Raw genomic sequence first — 21,769 nt, forward strand, 5'->3', positions numbered from 1 at the left:
TAGCAATACTGAAGAACAAATTGGCCTAGAGATTAGGAGAGCCTGCATCTGTCAGACTGACTGGAGACCTGTCCACCTGCTCCTTCCAAGATCAAGCTGGGACAAGGTGCACGGGAAGACATCACGCATGCTCTCACACAAGGCCAAGAGTTGACGTAGTGCCCCCAAACTCTTTTTTTTCTTAACTTTCATCTCTTTTTAAAAAAATATTTAATTAATGTATTTATTTGAGAGATAGAGGAAGAGGCAGGGAGAGAGAATGGGCACGCCAGGACCTGCAGCCACTGCAAATGAACTCCAGAAGCATGCGCCCCCTTGTGCATCTGGCTTACTTGGGTCCTGGGGAATCGAACCGGAGTCCTTAGGCTTCGCAGGCAAATGCCTTAACTGCTAAGCCATTTTCCCCAGCCCTCAAACTCTTTTTTTTGTTGTTGTTGTTTTTTGTTTGTTTTTGAGGTAGGGTGTACTCTAGCCCAGGCTGACCTGTATTCTCAGGGTGGCCTTGAACTCATGGCGATCCTCCTACCTCTGCCTGCCAAGTGCTGAGATCAAAGGCATGTGCCACCATGCCCGGCCAAACTCTTCTTTTAAATGAGGCTGCAAATTGCAAATAAATGGAGTAATGGACAGGAGAAAAGGACCTAAAGGCCCTGAATAGCATTTTTCTGTCTTGTTTTTGTTCCTACTAATACCTACTGCAGTTTAGCAGCCGAAAGGGAAAATGAGGTAAGAGGAAAAGAGAAACTTGTGTAGACATTGCAACCTGGCCTCCTGAGATCTCAGAGCTGTATTCATCACCAGGCCTGGGGTGGGGGAAGGGGGAGGTGGGATCCGAACCAAGAGACAGTCCTTCATGAACTCTTGCTTTGGGGCATGCCTGGGAGCTGGATCAGGCCGTGCTCCAGTCCTGTGGTTTCTGAGGACTGTCGTTGGGAGGTCCACAGACACCATGAGAAGTGACTTCAGTGACCGAGGGGCTAGGAACCAGCCTCACACCCTCCCTTCCTTCTTTCCTTTCTTGTTTTGGAACAGGGTCTCACTCTAGCCTAGGCTGACCTAGAACTCACTCTGTATCTCAGGCTGGTCTTGAACTTACAGTGATCCTCCTACCTCAGCCTGCTGGAATTAAATGTGTATGCCTCTCTCTCTCTGCCTCACTCTCCCTTATAAATAAATAAATAGGCTGGAGAGATGGCTTAGCATTTAAGGCGCTTGCCTGCAAAGCCAAAGGACCCAGGTTTGATTCTCCAGGATCCACATAAACCAGATGCACAAAGTAGCACGTGTGTCTGGAGTTCATTTGCAGTGACTGGAGGCCCTGGCACACCCATTCTCTCCCTCTCCCTCCCCCTCCCCCTCTTCCTCTCTCTCTCTCTGCCTCTCTATCAAGTAAATAAATAAATAAAAATGTTAAAAGGAGTGTGCCACCACACCCAACTGGAAATCTATATTTTCACCAAGGGGCCCCTACAGAGGGTTGCACAAGCGACGGCCTTCTAGGAACCCCAGGGCGTTGGGTGCTGCTGGGCAGCCGCCTGCCTTGCTGCAAGCAGCTCCTTTGGCCCTGGGGACATGAGTGGAAAAGCTGGCCAAGCTGCCTGGAAATGGAAACTGGAAAATGAAACGGGAACTCACAGTCTCGTGCCCAGCGCTGGAGCCTCTTTCCCACAGCGAGGGACCCCCCACCCAAGGAAGAGGCATGCCCAGGGAGGACAGGCTGCTGGGGTGCAAACGGGCCCTGCACACGACAGACTTTTCAGCCTGGCTCCAGGAAAGCCAAGCCTTTGCTTCTTTCCCCTTCTGTCTGCCTACACCCCCATGAGGGGAAGGAGCTTCCTCGTGCTTAACTGAGGATCAAAGATCAGGAATCCTGGGCTCTCTCCAGCACTGTGTGGGGGGGGTGGCCACAAACACTACCAGCAGCTGCCAATAAAGGCACTTCTCTGGGCAGCTTGCATGGTGTTAACAGATCAGCTTTCATTCAGGCAGCAGCTTCTGTAAAGGGACTGCAGTACAGAGGAGGGACACAGCGCGGAGACCCAGAACTGCCCGGCTTCACTTGTCTCGTCGGTCGCAATGTCTCTTCCTCGGGGAACAGCTGTCCTTACCTCCACCACACGCACTCCTCAGATCACGACCCCTGAAGTCCCCCCATCTCTCGGGTATCTGGTTGTCATTTGCAGTGTCTGCCTCCTTCATGGAGCTGGACTTCTGCAAGGCCCAGACCCCGTGTGTGGTTTACTGTGTATCCCCAGAGCCTGGAATAGTGCCTGGTCCGCAGCAGGTTCACACACTCGGATATGTGCCCGATATGTGAGCCTCGCCTCACGAGGCTGCTGGGGACGGGTGTCTCAGATCCGCTGTTCCCAGTTCCAGCTCCATCCCACCAAATGCTTAGACTGTCCTGGAGACTGCGCACAGGCAGTTTCTGAGGGCTGTGGATTTTGCAGGGGTGGAAGCCAGCCGTGGGCGGCAGGTCTCCCATGCCACCCTCCATCACCCCAGCTCTGCCCGCTCGAACTGTCCAAGGGGGCTTCACAGAGCTTCTTCCCAATAAGCAGGGTCGCTTGGCTCCTGGGTCTCCAAGAAAAGAAAGGCCACTTTCAGCCTATGGATTAGGAGGAGATAAACTAGGTTTAGGGGTATGACAATGACTTTTTAAAAAATGTTTTTATTTGTTATTTATTTGCAAGCAGAGAGGGAAAGAGAAATGGGCATACCAGGGCTTCCCACCACTACAACCAATTCCAGATGCGTTCCTCGCTCTGTGCATCTGATGTTGTGTGAGCACTGGCAGACTCAGCCCAGGCTGCCAATCCTTACACTCAAGGGCCCGTAACCACTGAGCAGTCCTTCCAGCCCTCTCAGTAATTTTTAAATAATTAATTTATTTTTTTATTAACAACTTCCATGATTGTAAACTATCCCATGGTAATGTCCTCTCCCCCCCCCCCCGACTTTCTCCTTTGAAACTCCATTCTCAATCATATCCCCTCCCCCTCTCAATCAGTCTCTCTTTTATTTTGATGTCATCATCTTTTCCTCCTCTTATGATGGTCTTGTGTAGGTAGTGTCAGGCACTGTGAGGTCACGGATATCCAGCCCGTTTTGTGTCTGGAGGAGCACATTGTAAGGAGTCCTTCCCTTCCTTTGGCTCTTACATTCTTTCTGCCACCTCTTCTGCAATGGACCCTGAGCCTTGGAAGGTGTGATAGAGATATTGCAGTGCTGAGCACTCCTCTCTCACTTCTTCTCAGCACCATGGTGCCTTCTGAGTCATCCCATCACTGCCATCTGAAAACGGAAGGTTCTCTAACCAAAAGTGAGAGTAGCATTAATATATGGGTATGAACATTAAGAGAAGTGCTTACTGGGCAGTTAGGTGAGCATAGTACATACATTTAGCCAGACAGCAGCAGACATTACACCCCTAGAGCTCATGACAACCCCTGTTGTAGGTTTTCAGTATCAGGGATGTATTCCCTCCCATGGAGCAGGCCTCCAGTCCAATTCCCTCTCAGTAATTTAAAAGAAAAAAAAACTTTAAAAATTTAAAAAAAAAAATTTTTTTTGAGATATGTTCTCACTCTAGCCCAGGCTGACCTGGAATTCACTGTGTCATCTCAGGGTGGCCTTGAACTCACGGTGATCCTCCTACCTCTGCTTCCCCAAGTGCTGGGATTAAAGGTATGAACCACCATGCCCAGCATATGATTTTTGCTTTATGTAACTTATAACCAATGACTGAGTCGCTGTTTTCTCATTTTTCTTTTTTATTAAAAATTTTAAATTAATTTATTTATTTGAGAGAGAGAAAAAAAATGGGCTCGCTAAGGCCTGTAGCCACTGCAAATGAACTCCAGACTCATGTGCCAGTTTGTGCATTTAGCTTACGTGGGTACTGGGGAAATTGAACCTGGGTCCTTAGGCTTTGCAGGCAAGCACCTTAACTGCTAAGCCATCTCTCCAGCCCTTAGACTCATTTTTCTCTTCCATAAAATAGCACTGCAGTTAGTTCTATGGGTGAAGTCCTATTCCTGACACTGGTGTCAGTAGCTGTTTTTACCTCAGCCAGAGCTGTGAGGATCCAGTGAGAAGGTGAATCCGACAGTTTCCACAGGCCCTGCAAACGAGAGGGACCCGCGGATGGCGCATGGTAGATTGGAATGCTGAGGTGCAGGATTTGTTTGTCTGGAGTGGGACGGTAGTTTTATTAATTAATTTTTAAATATATATTTTATTTATTTATTTATTTATTTATTTGAGAGAGAGAAAGAGACACAGAGAGAGAGTGAGAGAATGGGCATGCCAGGGCCTCCAGCCATTGCAAATGAAGTCCAGATGCGTGCACCCCCTTGTGCATCTGGCTTACGTGGGTCCTGGGGAATCAGACCGGATCCTTTGGCTTTGTAGGCAAACGCCTTAAGTGCTGAGCCATCTCTCCACCAATCCCCACCCCACTTTTTCTTGTTTTTGTTTTTTTTTTTCTTTTTGGTTTTTTGAGGTAGGATTTCACTGTAGCCCAGGCTGACCTGGAATTCACCATGGAATCTCAGGGTGGCCTCGAACTCATGGCGATCCTCCTACCTCTGCCCCCTGAGTGCTGGGATTAAAGGCGTGTGCCACCACGCCCAGCTTTATTAATTTAATATTAAGCTACAAGATATACTGGAGGGCAGTGCAAAACCAAAACCACGAACCGTTTGAGCTGTAGGCTGCACAAAAGATGTGGCCAGTGCAGATGGTTCAGGCCCCTGGGCAGGCCCACTTCCTCCCTGCCTGCCTGCGTCTTCCTCACACCGGGCAGCTTCCCAGGGCTTCAGGAAGCGGGGCCTGGGGAGGCCGGGGGAGGAGTAGCAGCTGTGCGGGTGAGGACAAGGTCCTTGCTGAGCCTGGAGTCTGGGACCGTCCTCTCCCATCCAGGCCTGCCCAGGACTTGTCTGCTGCAGGCTTGTCTCTCTTGAGCCAGGGTCTGAGTGGCATCCTTGCAGGAGCGAGCAGGGAACAAGGAGAGCTGAATCTGTTTTTTCTCAGAGGAAATGCAGTTGTGGTTTTGAGATGTTCGTATTTCACATCTGTGGTTCGCGTTTCCCAGGGTTCTCAGGGGTGAGCGTAGGGTCAGCCCCGTGTTGCCAAATAAGGCTGACAAGTGACCTTAGCAACAGTCTTCACTGCCCATTGGCTGCCACTGCCGCCAGCAGGCAGCATGGCCTACAGAAAGCAGCGCCGGGCTTCCACATGCGCAGAGGCCCAGCTCCTCTGTCAGAAGTCACCGCCCTTGGAAACAGCACAGAGAGAGAGAGAGAGAGAGAGAGAGAGAGAGAGAGAGAGAGAGAGAGAGAGAGAGAGAGGCCTGTGGACAAAGGTGGATGGAGGGTAGCACTGCCCAGGTGCCCAGATTTCAGAGTCCACCTGACTGAGTCCTCACACAACACAGTGTCTAAGCAGCACCTTCGGTTTGGAGGCCCGGGCCCAGCTGGCCGGATTAGTCCCTCCACCCTGTGCCCCAGCTCGCCGCCTCCGACCGGCTCCACCGCGGTTATCAGTCCTCGGCGCTGCCAAGCCCTCCGCTAACCCCCTTCTGCAGGTCTCGTCCTCCAACTCTCAATGACCCTGGCCGCCACTGACCAAGTTGAAGGAAGGAAGGTGCCAGCCCAAAACTACCCCACGAACACGTGGGCAAGTCACCCTTGAAACCCTATTTAAACAGGTCCAAATAAATCCCAGGCTGCAGCCACTGCCCTGAAGTCACTTAAGGTCCCCCGCAGCTGCATCTTGGTGCTGTGACACCGAGATGATAATACTCCACCTCACTGGTTTGGATGGGGACTGCGGGGGTGACAGACACCCAGGAACCCGGTGCAAAGTGGAGGACGCTCCAGCTGCAACCCTCAGCAGAGCGACACGGGCACTCCCCCAGCTTGTTCGACGAGCTTCTCGCACGTTCCTCTACCACAGTGTGCCGCCGACACGTTGAGGTTTGCGCACCAGACTTCGCTGCGGCCTCCATATGTGTTTCTGTTTCCTCTTTGTCAGCCTCTTCCCCACCGCCACCCAACTGCATCAGCCAGGTGGGAAGTCCAGGGGAGAGACTGCTAAGGAGGACCCCAGATTATAGGTGCTCGAGGGGGCAGGGCTGGTTGGGCCATAGACATTAATATTCTAGGGCTGGAAGGTGGAAAGACCGACTGTAAGGGCAGGCATACTCTTCCCCTCTTCCCCAGACAACACACTGTTCCCCCAAGGAGTAGTTTCAGGAGTTAAAGTATACAAGTGGGGCTGAGGAGATGGCTCAGTAGGTAAAGTGCTTGCTGCACAAACGTGAGGACCTGAGTTCAAATCCCAAGAACCCCTGTAAGTATTGGGCATGGCAGCCTGTGTGCAGCATGTGCCTCTGATCCCAGCACTGGAAAAGCAGAGACAGGAGGATCCCTATGCACCGGCTAGCTAGTCTAGGTGAATCAGGTGAGTGCCCCTTGCTTCAAAAAATAAGGTAGAGGACTGGCGTGGTGGTGCACACCTTTAATCCCAGCACTTGGGAGGCAGAGGTAGGAGGATCGCCGTGAGTTTGAGGCCACCCAGAGACACCATAGTGAATTCCAGGTCAGCCTGGGCTAGAGTGAGACCCTACCTCAAAAAAGCAAAAATAAATAAATAAATAAATAAATAAGGTAGAGGAGGTTGGGAAAATGGCTCAGTGGGAGCTAGAGAGATGGCTTACACTGTAATGATGAATGGCTTATCAACATAACAATAAACAAAATGCATACAGTATAATTCCTTTCTCAAAAAGTGTAATAACCAGAAAAACTTTACTGTGTTGTTAAGCAAACCTACAGAGGATATAAAGTTACACAGAGCACAGAAACGATCACAGATGTCACTTGAGTCATGGCCACCAGTGAAGGTTGGGGTTGTGATTAATTTGGGCACACTGCCCTGGTTGGCCTTGAACTCCTGATTCTCCTACCTCCATTGTCATGGTGATCTAGAGGCTTGCTCTTTGATTACTTGTTAAACTGTACCTATTCTCTGTGTGTTTTTCTGCATACATTTTATCGTTTTGCTGTAAGAAACAAAAAGCACACATATGGACCCGAGACATGGCTCAGCAATTAAAGGCGCTTGCAAAGCCTGCCGGCCCGGGTTCCATTCTCCAGCACCCAAATAAAGCCAGATGTGCAAAGTGGCCCATGCATCTGGAGTTCTTCTGTAGTTGCAAGAGGCCCCGGCGTGGTCATACACTCTCTGTCTCCCCCTCTCAAATAAGCAAATAAATAAAAAATTCACATATGTGGAGTTCTTCCAGCCCCAGGCAGGAGCAGGGAATGGACAGGCCAACCGGGGAGGCTCACCTCACACCACACCTCCTTGGGGACATTGCTGAGTGTCACATTGCTTGCTGCACCACAGCTGTGGCTGCATGATGGGATGTAGGCAAGAATGACAGCCTTTGACATGTTACACAGCCAGGGAAGGTCAGTGGTAGTGTGGCTGGAGAAATCATAGCTGAATTAGTTACTTCTGTGCTGTTGTAAACAAAATACCTGCGGCTGGAGAGATGGCTTAGTGATTAAGGCACTTGCCTGAGAAGCTTAGGACCCAGGTTCAGTTCTCCAGGTCCCATATAAGCCGGATGCATAAGGTGGTGCATGCATCTGGAGTTTGTTTGCAGTGACTGGATGTCCTGGTGCACCCATTCTCTCTCTCTCTCTCTCAATCCCTCTCCCTCCCTCTCTCTGTCTCTACTAAATAAATAAATAAAAATACCCCCAAAAAATGACTTCAGGGATGGAAATTTGTTTTGACTCATAGTTTCAGGGGGATTTCAACTCGGCAGAGGGTGTGCATGGTGGAGGTTCCTCACTCATAGTAACAGCAGAGAGGCCAGATTTAAGAACTATGTTTCAAAGGCCTGTTCCTAATGACCTGTTTCCACAGCTAGGTTTCACTTCCTAACAACCCTACAGTTCCCCCCCTCCAAATAGTACCAGCAGGTTCCCAAGACATGAGGCTGTTGACAGAGGCCTCAAGTGACCTGAAGGGACAGAGGGATTCAGGAAAATGTCCCTTCCTGGAATGAAGTCGGCTTGACCCCTACACAGTGCTAATTCAGCCAAGTGATTTTAGGATCCCCTCTTCAGAGATGTCTTATTATTGAGGGCGCAGAATAAGGCCTTTCTAACTCTCAGCCCTAGTGGCCTGGCATTCCCTAAAGGTGCAGACCTTGCTTCCTTCAACCTAATTTCCCTAGTTTGGCCCTGGCCTTACGTGGCAGTTAACAAACACTGGTGAGTGAGTGTAGTGGCTGCTGTCGAGAGCCCAGGCTCCCTAGACCCCTGGTGGGCCTGCCTCTCTATGGGCTCCTTGCTTCTCTAGGGGGCCTCATCTATTACTAGTGACTCTTCCAGCTGGAACCAGCTTCCTAGGTGGGTGCTCAGGGCTGCTGCCCACTGGTCGTTCTTACACAGTGTGTCCTGGCAGCCACCCCTCCTTTCTCTTCTTGAGGCTCAGCATGACCAGTGTATGTAGCTCGTCAGCCTCGGGCCCTCAGCACACTGCTTATCCACTTCGGAGAGGAACAGAAGTATCCAGATGTCTGAACAGGCAGAACCAGAGACGCAAGTGGGAAATTTTGGTTCGCACACCTGCGTTGGCTGCCAGTGTGCCCAAGTGTTCTGCTGCTGCTGGCACAGCCTCCAGCCCTGCAGAAGGGTTGGGGTTGCTGCCCACTTCTTTCTTTCTCTGGCATTCCCATGGCCTTTTTCCAGGCACTGTTTCCATGTAAAACCCCATGTTGTAGTTCCTGTCAGCCCTGTCCTTGCTCTTCAACCATCCTGGAACCACCAGGGCAGCTGGCTGGCGTTGGGCACTCATAAACATCAGCTAGCATCATCTGCTTTGTTATCTTATATTTGGATGGGTAATCAATCACTCCTGTCATTTAATGAGCATGTACTGTGTTCTAGAAACTGCTAAGTGCAAGAATAGCTCTGTGAAGAGACCGGACCTGCCCCTGCCTGCCTGAGCGCCCAGACACTCTGGGATGACTTGCTGATTGAATGATAAACCTGACTTTACCCGCTATGATTAACACTTCCGCTGCCAGACAGTATCAGATGTCCTCTGTGTGGTCACCTCTTGTTGCAGGCAGGTTCGCAGTGCTGGCAGAAAACACCCGGCCAACAGCAGCTTGTATGGGGGAGCAAAAGAGTTTATCTTGGCTTACGGACTCGAGGGGAAGCTCCATGATGGCAGGAGAAATGATGGCACATCAGGTGGACAACAGCCACAGGAGACTGTGCCCAACACTGGCAAGAGGAAGCTGGCTATAACACCCATAAGCCCACCCCCAATGATACAGTGCCTCAGGGACCCAAACTGCCATCAGCTGGGGACCTAGCATTCAGAGCACCTAAGCTTATGGGGGTCCCCTGACTCTAACCACCACAGCTCTGAAGGCTGCCCTCAGGTGTAAGTCACCCGAGGAGAAACCGCCAGGGAAGTCCAAACCACTGGACTTGGAATGAACCGGCTAGACAGCAAGTCCCAGGTCTGCCGCAAGCACACCACGTGACCGCGGACGGGTTACTCGACCTCCCTGAACTTCAGATAGCGGTGACGGGCAGTCACTTCAGAGGCACGCGAGGCTCAAACAGGGCCAGCACACGACCCAAGTCCAGGGGTGCAGTCGTGTTCTACTCCGCGCAGCCTCTAGCCGTGATTAAAGGAGAGCCCTTCTGCAGCGTGACCAGAAGGTAATGGTCAGTGGTGGAAGCTACTGTTATACACTCGATAGGGGGAAGCTAGGGTCGCCTTGGCCAGGCTGCGCTTTGTTCTTCAAGGAAGGGCAGGGCTGTGAGGATGCAGATTGCAATGCAGGGAAACCCTGGGAGGCAGGGACTCCAGGGCCGCATTTTGAGCCCCCTCAAGACCCAAGGAAAGGGCCCACCCTTTTCTTTAGACCCACGCAGCCACTGAAAGCTGGGTGGGGGGCAGCTTAGGTGAGCCACGAAGGGTCCAGAGAGCGTCTTGTCCAAACAAGGAGGTTAGGAAGCAACCGCCAACGCCACACTCAGGACAGAGGCCACAGCCAAGACTTCCACTTGGAGCCAATTAAAATGACTCCTGAAGGCAGGCGTGGTGGCGCACGCCTTTAATCCCAGCACTTGGGAGGCAGAGGTAGGAGGATCGCCGTGAGTTCGAGGGCACCCTGAGACTACATAATGAAGTCCAGGTCAGCCTGGACTAGATTGAGATGCTACCTCAAAAGAACAAAACAGGGCTGGAGAGATGGCTTAGCGGTTAAGCGCTCACCTGTGAAGCCTAAGGACCCCGGTTCGAGGCTCGGTTCCCCAGGTCCCACGTTAGCCAGATACACAAGGGGGCACACGCGTCTGGAGTTCGTTTGCAGAGGCTGGAAGCCCTGGCGCGCCCATTCTCTCTCTCTCCCTCTATCTGTCTTTCTCTGTGTCTGTTGCTCTCAAATAAATAAATAAAATTAAAAAAAAAAAAAAGAACAAAACAAAACAAATTTTTAAAAAAATTTTTAAAAATAAAATAAAATGACTCCTGGTGTCCCTTAAGAGAAAATCCTGTATATTATTTTCTTCTGATTATGAAGGTAACTTATTAGTCACTGTAGAGAGTCATTAAACTACAGAACTATAAATAATCTCCTAGCTGGGCATGGTGGCATGTGCCTTTAATCCTAGCACTCAGGAGGCAGAGGTAGGAGGACCACCGTGAGTTCAAGGCCACCCTGAGACTACATAGTGAATTCCAGCTCAGCCTGGGCTAGAGCGAGACCCTACCTCGAAAAGAAAAAAAAAAGTAAATAAATAATTAATCTGTAACCCACCATCCAGAGGTAATATCCATTAGTATAATGATGTGCTTCCTTTATATATGGTCCACATAAAATTATATGTTTATGAGATTGGAGGTGATTGTGCATAGTTTTAAGTTCCACATTTTCCCTGTAAAAAATTTGAGTATTTTTTGAGGAGCGACTATATGTAATGCAGAAAGAATCCTAGAACACTATATATATATATATATATATATATATATATATATATATATATATATATATATGCACTTGTCTGTGAAGCCTAAGGACCCCAGTTCAAGGCTTGATTCCCAAGGACCCACGTTAGCCAGATGCACAAGGGGGCACATGCATCTGAAGTTCATTTGCAGTGGCTGGAGGCCCTGGCACACCCATTCTCTCTCTCTCTTTCTCTCTCTCTCTCTCTGTTGTTCTCAAATAAGTAAAATAAAAATAAAACAAAACTTTAAAAACAAGTTGTGGTATAGTGCTATACTCCTGTAATACCAGGAATCAGAAGGCTGAGGCGGGAGGATTTTTGTGTGTTCAAGGCCAGCTTGAGGTATATAGCAAGAACCATGTCTCAAAACATAATAATAAGAAAAAAAAAAAAAAGCAAAGCCTCAGCCAACAGTGTCTGGGAGGACATCCTGCGGGCATGAAGGGTGGCTCTCCTATGTCAGCATCCGGGGTGAGCTGCAAGCTGTTAGCTGTGGCAAGGGCTCCACTCTCTTGGCCAGTCTACAGGTGAGACGGTTTTTTTTTTTTTAATTTTATTTATTTTTATTTGCAAGCAGAGAGAGAGAAAGACAGAAGAGAGACAGAGAGAGACAGAGAATGGGCTCAAGTCAAGGCCTGCAGCCACTGCAAATGAATTCCAGATGCATGTGCCCCTTATGCATCTAGCTTATGTGGGTCCTGGGGAATCGAACCAAGGTTCTTTGGCTTAGTAGGCAAACGCCTTAACTGCTAAGCCATCTCTCCAGCCCAGGTGAGACAGTTGTTGATGACTGAGGGCTCACCTCCTCTCCCACAGGGTGCCGTGATCACCCCACCACCACGGTGGCAATTAACAACAGCATCTCAAGGTGCCCAGCACAACGTCTCAAGCACACTGCCCCCCCAAGCTGGCAAGACAAGACAAATGCCACTTCACAGATGAAAACACACTGGAGGCCGTCAGCCAGCTAGTGGCTTGGGTAAGGCCATGCAACTAGTGCAGGGGCTTTGAGAGGGCATGGTTGGCATCAGGGGCTTTGAGAAGGCACGGTTGGCATCAGGGGCTTTGAGAAGGCATGGTTGGCATCAGACTTAGGGCCTTTGCCTATGGGTGAGGGGAGCACTGCAGGTGTGGGGGCCGGCCATGGACTCTTCCTTAGGAGTCTTCACCAGGCCTGGGGGGCTCTGACCTTACCCGTGCTCGTTCAGGGCAACTCAGACTGGCACATCGAGTTGCTGGATGTTTGGGGAGAGGGCCCAAGGGGCAGCTGTTGGCTGTAGAAATGACCCACAGAGGCACTGTCCTTGGGAGCGTCTGTGGCTCATCCTGCGTCAGCTCCTATCCAAGGCTTGAGTCTCCGATTCTCCCAGCTGGAAGAAAATCTTTCATCAGGGCCCTGCCAGCCTCTCAGGGAAGCCCAATGTATCCCAGGACCCTCTGCAGAGAAGCCTCATGGTAAATCCTCTCTCATCGAGCCAGGGTGTGTTGGGGAGGCGTCCCATGAGCTCTGTGAGGCGCTAGCCAGGGCCCAGGACTTGGTACCATTGCATCTTCTAGATACTTCCCCCGTGACAGTTTCCTCTTGCCTCTATAACAAATGGTCATGCACCTGGTAGCCTAAAACAGCACCCATCTTATTACCCTACAGTCCTGAAGATCCAAAGTACAGGGCTGGAGAGATGGCTTAACAGTTAAGGCGCTTGCCAGTGAAGCCAGGTTCAATTCTCCAGGTCCCACATAAGCCAGAGGCACAAAGTGGCACATGTGTCTGGAGTTTGTTTGCAGTGGCTAGAGGCCCTGGTGTGCCCATTCTCTCTCTCCCTCCCTTTCTCTCTGTCTCAAATAAAAATAAACAACTTTTTTTTAACTTCAAAAAACAAAGATCCAAAGTACAAAATAGGTCTCTGGGGTTGCACTGGAAGCGTCAGCAAGGCTGTGGTAAACAGTGCGTTCCTAGCTGGGTGTGGTGGTGCTAACCCGTAATCCCGGCGCTCAGGAGGCTGAGGCAGGACTGACAGCTCAAGGCCAGTCTGAGCCATCGTATATTACCTATGAAACTGTGTCTCAAAGGAAAAACAGAATCCCATCCTCTTCCTAAATACCTTGGCTCCAAGGCTCCCTTGGGCTCTGCCTCTCCTGCCTCCCTTTTACCCCTCCCTTTAGGAACCCCTGTGGGGGCTGAGGACGGGGCTCCGTGGCATTTGATAGGCATTGTGCGGGACCTGGGGTTCCATCTCTGGCAGCCTCTCCCCTTCACAGAAGAAGCCTGGGCTAGAGTGAAACCCTACCTTGGAAAACAAAACAACAAACAAGAAGTTTCTGTGATTTCACTGGGCCTACCCTGATAATTCAGGGGAACCTCTCTATTTTACTTTTGTCTTTTGAGGCACGGTGTCTGTAATCCAGGCTGGGCCTTAAAACCCGTTGTGTAACTGGGGCTGGCCTTGCATTCCTGAGCCTCCTGCCTTCACCTCCCAAGCGCTGGAATCGTAGGTGTTTGCCACCATGCCTGACTCTGCTTTCTTTGAACGCTTTATGTAAACACAGACAGTATACCATGATCACAGTCCCCTCCCAGCACCCTTCCTTTCCTCTTTCCCCAAGTCCCCCTCCTCCGAATCCCTTCTTCCCATCTAGTTTCTCTTCTATCTTGATGTCTTCACTTTTTCCCGTCCTACTATGCAGGTCTTGCGTCAGCCTCTGTGAGGTCATGAACATGAAGTCCATTTTGTGTCTGGAAGACAGTATTGTAAGCTCTCCTCCCCTTCCTTTGGCTCATACATTCTTTTCTTTAAAAAATCATTTTATTTATTTATGGGGCTGGAGAGATGGCTTAGCAGTTAAGGGCTTGCCTGTAAAGCCTAAGGACCCTGGTTTGAGGCTCGATTTCCCAGTACCCACATACGCCAGATGAATAAGGTGGCACATGTATCTGGAGTTCGTTTGTAGGGGCTGGAGGCCGTAGTGTGCCCATTCCCTCTCTCTGTTACTCTCAAATAAATAAAAATAAAAATGACTTAAAATTTATTTATTTATTTGTTTGTTTGTTTGTTTGTTTGTTTATTTATTTATTTATAAGAGAGAGAGAACAGGCATGCTAGGGCCTCTAGCCAACACAAACGAACTCCAGATGTATGTGCCACCGTGTGCATCTGGCTTACATGGGGACTGGGGAATCAAACCCAGGTCCTTAGTCTTTGCAGCCAAGCGCCTGAACCACTATGACTCTTATGTTGCTTTGGTCACCTCTTCCACAATGGTCCCTCCTGATCCATTATTTGTTTGCTTGTGTATACATTTATGTTTGTGGCACTAGGATTTGAACCCAGATCTTTGCACATGCTAGGCAAGCACTCAACTAAGCTACATCTGCAGCCTTAAGTGTGAAGCAGGATCTGCTACGTAGCTCAGCCTTGCCTTAAACTCACTCTGTGCCCAAGACAGATCTTGGATTTAAGCCTCTCCTGCCTTAGCCTCTTGAATAACGAGATTGGAGGCCCACGCGGCCAGGCCCTGCTGCGTCTCTGGTTCAAGGTGAGCCGATGAGCGACTTTAATTCCTTCCTCCTTGCCAGGTAACAATATAGCTGTTAGGAGAACAAACTTATGGATCCCATGCATTAAAGCATGGACACCTTTAACGTTGGACTGTTATCCCGCCAACCACACTCAGCCTCTCATCCGGATTTTCCAAGTGTCCCAGCCTCCAGCGTAGACCGTGGTCCTGGCCGTTCCTCCCAGCTGCCCACCGTCATTCAGCTCGGCCAGCCCTGGACTCCTGTTCTGCCATCTTCTACTCCCTCCCGGTCCTCCCAGTTAGGGTTAGGAGGTAGGTGTGTGAATGGAGGGGCTGTGGGGCCCAGAGAGCCAAGCCTTTCTCACAAGATACCCGAACTTTTCAGGAGCCAGATCAGAGCTCTGCACGAGGACCTTGTCTGAAGACAGCTTCAGTGCAGAGGGACAGCCACTGCAGCAGCTGCCTGCGCTCCCCAGGGACCTGTTCTCAGCAGGTGACCCTCTGTCTGCCTTCGCTCCTGCCCTTTCTCCCGTCCTCTGAGCCTCCCGCTGAGACCTGAAGGGCAGCTTTGTCCCTCAGTAGGAGGGTCTGTCCTCAGAGAAGAGGCAAGAGAAGCAGGATAAACTCTTTAGGCCTGAATTAAAGTGACCAACTGGCCAGGACTGCCTGCCACCTTCCCTCGTTAGCAATGGAAGTCCCAAACCCTGGGAAACTCCTCGTTCCTGGACAAACTGAGACTGTTGGTGAACAGTCTCCGCTGCACCTCCTCATCGGCTCCAGGCCACCTCTGCACCCCACACAGCCAGCCCTTAGGATTCCTGGGTGCTTGAAATATGAGGGGCAGGGCTCCCACCAGCAGAGACCAGCCCGGTGCCTGCCAGGGCTCCTTGCTGCACAGAGTGACCCAGCACTGTGTGGGTCACAGCCTCGAAAAGTCTCTCGTGGGCGGGGTCTTGCAAGTGGTTTTAATAAGTGTGTTTATTTCCTCATCTATATTTCTTCCTCTTTGTATAATTAAGCTGTGTTCCTTGTGCTTATATGTATGTGGGGGGGGGGGGCTCTTTCTTTTCTTTCTTTTTTTCACTTTTCTACGTAGGGTCTCACTCTAGCTCAGGCTGACCTGGACTTCACCATGTAATCTTAGGGTGGCCTCCAACTCACACCATGTCTGCCTTTGTGTGTTTTTAGTTTAAAAATAAAAAGAAGTCGGTGTGGTGGCACACACCTTTAATCCCAGCACTTGGAGGCAGAGATAGGAGGATTGCTGTGAGTTCAAGGCCACCCTGAGACTACATGGTGAAGTCCAGGTCAGCCTGGGCTAGAGTGAGAACTTACTTCAAAAAAATAAATATAAAGTCATGAAGAGGTTGGGGAAGATGTCTCAGCATTTTAAGGTACTTGCTTGCAAAACTGCTGGCCTGGGTTCAATTCCCTAGCACCCACGTAAAGCCAGATGCAAAAGTGACGCATGCATGTGGTATTCATGTATAGCCTCAAGAGCCCCCGGCATGCCCATACACATACATGTACACACACACACACACACACACACACACACACACACACACACGAGTCAGCCTTCAGTCCTGCTGAGGGACACTGGTGGCTTGTGCACACAGTGGTGACCCCGACTTTAGGACTGTTGCCCTTGGCTGCTGTGTGGACTTGGCTTGTTCTGTCACAATCCTACTGCAGAGGCGGGGCTAATCACTGCCCGGTGACTGAGCCCGCCCCGCAGCCTGCCCCCCTACACCCCACGTCCAGGTGGGCTTGGCAGGGCAGGTGCCCGGGACAGACGTGGTTGGCCAGCAGGAGATGCGTGGAAGCACAAGTCTGGGCCGAACGCTGAGAATGTGGGAAGGCGCCTCTTGCCTCTGGGGAGCCCCCAATCTAGAGGGGGGGCCTAGCTGCCCGCCCACCACTCAGCGTTGGCAGATAGGCAGGGCTGACACCAGGGGTAAGGCTTTTCCCAGGAGAGTCCACACTGGCCTTGTGTTAGAATAGCCAGAGGCTGAAAGGAGCCCTCCCCAGGAACCTAAGGCTTGCCTCTGCAGCGCAGCTCCGCAGCCCAGGACTCTGGCTGCTGGCTGTGTTGCGACAGAAAAGTTCTGATGAGCAGCCAAGGTTGTCCCAGTCTTGGAAAGCTGGCCATTGCTTCAAGCCACCTCCCTGCCCTCCCCCACACCACATGGGAGGGCCTGCCAGGCTCTGGCCCTCACTCTGCCTGTGCCGGCCCGGCCCCAACATGTGGCTCCTTTCTGCATACCGACAACCCCAGCAGGAAAACTTGGAGGGGACTCTTGGGTCACCAGCAGAGGTAGCCTCCCTCCACCCGCCACGGACAGCTCCACAGCCCCCTCCCCCCCAGCCTCCCATTGTCCTGGTGTGGCCAATGTGACAGGACTTTTCGCCTTGTTCATAGTTTTGAACAAGTAATAATGGTTCTGGTCGAATGACTCCCCTCCCTACGGAATCCACCTCCACGTCCACATGACTTCTTCAATCCATGAAGTTACCTTCCTCAGAAAGACCCGTCATATCTCTTCCTCATCCTCCTCCCGGGGGCCTTTCTGGGGCCTTTTCTTAAACTAAAGTCCAGGTAGATTCCTTCTCTGGACAAAGGTATAGCTGTGTGCATGCATGAGTGTGTGTGTGTGTGTGCGCGTCCGTGCCTTGGCATGTGTGGCATCAGATGTCCTTGTTGATTGCCCACCACCTGTTTCACAAGGAGACCCAGAGCTCATGGAGCTGGCGACACTGCCTAGCCAGGAAGCCCTAGGGCTCCTCCTGTTTCTGACTTCCCAGCCCAGGGACTACAGGCGTGTGCCAGCACACCTGCCATTTTGCCATGCGTACTGGGGATCTGAATTCGGGTCCTCATGCTTTGTACTCAGCCACTGAACGTCTGCTCAGCCCCTGGCCGGGCATGTGTGACCGCCAGGGACAACAGGACACTCATGCTTGGGCTCTGGGAGGAACCAGGGTTGGCCACACGGGGCGGGGGGTGGAGGTGGGGGATGATAGTAGAATCGGCCAGCTCCACATCCAAGTTGAAGGAGTTAGCAAGTCAAGTCAGAGCTTCAACACACAACTGGAGAACTCCAGGAAGTCTGCCAGGAGACAGCCCTCTGCGACCTTGAAAACCCCAGGGAAGTCAGCTACCCGGCTGGCGAAGAAAGGAGTTCAAAGAAGTTCAAAGCTGCCTTGACACTTGCTAATGCCTCTCACTTCTCCCTTAACATCAGACCTCCCTGGCCCTATGCTGCACGGAACAGCTCGCCGGTCCAGAGCTGCAGACATGTGATGTGTCTCTTTATGACTAGACTCTCCTCCAATGAAGTCTGGCTCCCCTCCTGTAGATTTTCCCACTCGTCTCCATCTTTTTTCTCACACAAATGGCTTTTGTGTACACACTGGCATATGCACGCGTGTGTACACGCTTGCCCACACATGCGGAGCCCAGGGGAGAATGTTAGGGGCCCTCCTCTAGCAGCATCTATGTATTTCTTGGAGACAGAGTCTCTAACTAGCTGACCAGCTAGCCCCAGAAATTTTCTGGTCTCCAGTTCCCATAGGACTGGGGTTTTACAATCATGTATGGCCACATCCAGCTGGTTATGTGGGTGCTGGGGAATCAAACCCAAGGTGCAACAAGTGCTCTTTTCGGCTGAAGTGTCTCCCCAGCACCCCAAGAGGATTTGAAGGACAGGAAGAGGGTAAGAAAACATGGGGCCCAGCCCAGCCGCCCCTCTGTGAGGCTGAGGCCATGTCCTCTGTAGGAAGCTGGCAGTGTGTGACCAAGCACCTGCCTGAGGTAGAACAGCAACCAAGAGCTGGCAGAGGGCTGGAGTGTCTCAGGAATCAAGAAGCTACAGGCTGGACATGCTGGAGCCTACTTGTCACCCCGGCACTTGGGAAGTAGAGGCAGAAAGATGGAGAGTTCAAGGTCAGCCTTGAACTTTTGCCGCACCCCTTTAATCCCAGCACTGGGGAAGCTGAGGTAGGAGGATCGCTGTGAGTGTAAGGCCAGCTAGAGACTACAGAGTGGATTCCAGGTCAGCCTGGGCTAGAGTGAGACCCTACCTCAAACACACACACACTCAAACACATACAAGGTTCAAGGTCATCCTCAGCTATATAGCAAGCTTGAGGCCAGTTTAAACTACAGAGACACTGTCTTTAAAAAAGAAGAAGAAGAAGCCACCATAGTTACAAGTGTGACCCCAACAATGGAGCCGGCAGTAAGAAACCTGAGTGGTCCTGGTCTTGGCTTTCAGTTAGTCAACCAGAGTCCAGACCCCTAAAGGACCAAAGGACAGGTCACTGAGCCCTGGGAGAAATGAATGATAGGTAGGTCCTCTCTGAACCCTAGAGCTAAGGTCCAGCAGGCCAGAGTCCTCTGGAACAGATGACAGGCAAAGCTGCCCTTCCCCTGAGGCCCGGTTACAAGCCTGGCTACCGCACAGCACCTTGGGGCCCCACCCCTTGAAAGTGCAGGTGGCCTTCTGGGCATAGGTGGGGCAGTGCTTCCCTTGAGAGCTGAGCCAAACTGCACCCTGCTGGGGCCCTGGGGCTTCTGGGAGCCAAGCCATGTATGTGATCTAGGCTGTCAGGAGGGTCAGGGGTGGCATAGTAGCTGCAGCCTTTGCTGCTGCCCATCAAAGTCCCTAGTGCCTTCTTGGCCTCAGGTACCAGGCTGCCCCTTGCCAGTTCTTCCCAATCTTCAGTCTCCTCAGCAGGCAGTCTGACAGTGTGGAAGGAACCTGGGTTCTGGGCATGGACAGATGTGGGTTGGAACCCAGTCTCCACGACTGGCTGAGTCATCCTGGGCAAGCCCCTTCTGCCTATGGAGCGTTGGTTTCCTGCTCTGTGAACGAGGGGACCGGGGGTGGGGAGGCTGCCAGTGTGATAAGCACACATGGGAGGGCTGGCACAGCGCCTGGCACACAGTGATCACTTGTGAATCTCTGTTATCATTATCCAGCCAGATGTTGAAGTCTGTTGAGTTCTGCTGGCTGGAAGCGCCGGCTCCTGAGGTGAGGAACCAGTCAGTCTCCTCCCGTTTCAGTGTGTCCTTGATCCCTCCGCCCTAGCTTCTCCATTCCTTCCCTCCATCACCCTGTAACTGGGTGCTTGGGGGTTTAGGAAAGTCTTTGAACCCCCAAACCTTAGGTTCATTTATAATTTTAATCAAAGAATTGAATTTAAAAAAAAAAAAGACTGAAGAAGGCAGGTGTGGTGGCGCACGCCTTTAATCCCAGCACTCGGGAGGCAGAGGTAGGTGCATCATCACGAGTTCAAGGCCACCCTGAGACTACATAGTGAATTCCAGGTCAGCCTGAGCTAAAGCAAGACCCTACCTCAAAAAACAAAACAAAAAACAACAGCAAAATACTGAGAAGGATAATTATTATTATATTTATTGATGGAAGTACAAAATGAAGGATAGAGATCCCACGTGGAGGACCTAGAAAACCATGGGGAAAAAAAAAAGAAAGGAAAAAAATTCAAAGAACTCCTGCCATGTGGGGAGCTGGAGGGGATAAAGGAGTCCACATGGAGAGTAAGAGCTGGGCCCCTCCCCTCAGCTCAACCTGGCTGGGCCTGGGCCTGGCCAAAGCAGGCTCAGCTAAGGGAAAAACTCACTCACAGCTGGAAGTTCCCAAGTGGTCAGAGAGGCTGCCTTCCCCTTGCAAAGGTATTTATAACCTTATAATGGTGGGCTGTCTTCCAGCGCAGGTGAAGCAGAGGGACAACTGGCTGGCTAGGGCTGGGACTGTCTCAAAAAGAGGCTAGCCCTGACACCAAGTTCGGGGCTGAACTTGACCAACAATAATGTTCAAATCCTGTAAAAGACCTCCCTCCCAGCTGGGGGTCCTAGTTATTTGTAAAAGAACAACAACAAGAAAAACAAAAAAACAGGGCTGGAGAGATGGCTTAGTGGTTAAGGTGCTTGCCTGTAAAGCCTAAGGACCCAAGTTCAATTTCCCAGTACCCGTGTAAGCCAGATGCACAAGGTGATGCATGTATCTGGAGTTTTTGTTGGCAGTGGCTGGAGGCCCTGGGGAGCCCTTTGCCCTCTATTTGCCTCTCCCCCTCTGTCTCAAATAAACATTTAGGGGGGGAAAAAAAAAGAACAGGTCTAGAAAACTAGACGAGACAAAAAGATCATCTTTGGTTTCTAACAAGTACAGACTTTTCTTTTTTACTTTTAGGGGTCCAGTTACCCTAACTGTACCCCCTCTCAACTCCTCTGTCCATCCACAGCACAGACTACATCAACCTGCCTCACCAGTGAGCCAGCAGAGGTGGGGTTCTGCGAACTCCACCCCTAAAATAACAACAGTGGCTCTCTTGGGAGCTGCTTGGAGCTAGGCAAACCCCATGATCAGCCAGGGGGTCTTACACTTGCCTTCACAGGGGAGCTCGGGTAAAGGTGCGCATCGCTCCTCTCCTCCTCCCACCTGGCCTCCCGCCTCCGCTGGCAGGGGCCTGATGAATTTCACACATCCTCAGTATAGAGGGGGCACTTTGTGTCCTAGCTAAGAAATAACATCAGACATAGGAAAATGCTTCCTGCTGTGTGTTCTAGCCGGGCTGCCTGCCCGGAGGAAACCTCTCCCTTTTGCCCTCCCCCAACTTGACTGGAGTTTTGGATCTGTGCCCTACAGTATGAAAGAAGGACTATTGGTTCCAGAGAGTCACAGCCTGGGCATGGCCCAGGTCCACCAAGAGGTCTTCACTACCAGAGGAAAGAACTCCAACCAAACCCAGAGCTCTCACCAGGTCACAGCTGTCCTTGGCCAGCCCTACTGGACACTTCTGGAGAGCTATGAAAAAGTTCATAACCCAGAGGTCACACTGGTCCCAGTACCCTCACTAGCTCACACATTAGCCTCTGGCTCTCTGCCTACTGCGAGGTGAGCTGTGTGGGCAATGCAGCCCACGTAAAATAACACATCTGGGGCAAAGCAAAGAGCCCGATGACCGATCAGAAATGCCCTTAATCTGGAAACTTGGCGCAACACTTTTACCTGGTGTGGCTGAGGCCTACAACCGTGTTAAGCTTATCCCATTGGAAAGTGGTTCTTGCTGGCCACAGTGTTGTTCATACTAACCCCGTCTTCCAATGACCTCTCAGCTACCAAAAGCAGCAGCTTAGGTAGACAGGGGTTAGACTGAAACTCTCATGACTGCACAGG

Source organism: Jaculus jaculus, chromosome 6 (assembly GCF_020740685.1).
Source record: "Jaculus jaculus isolate mJacJac1 chromosome 6, mJacJac1.mat.Y.cur, whole genome shotgun sequence".
NCBI lineage: Eukaryota > Metazoa > Chordata > Mammalia > Rodentia > Dipodidae > Jaculus > Jaculus jaculus.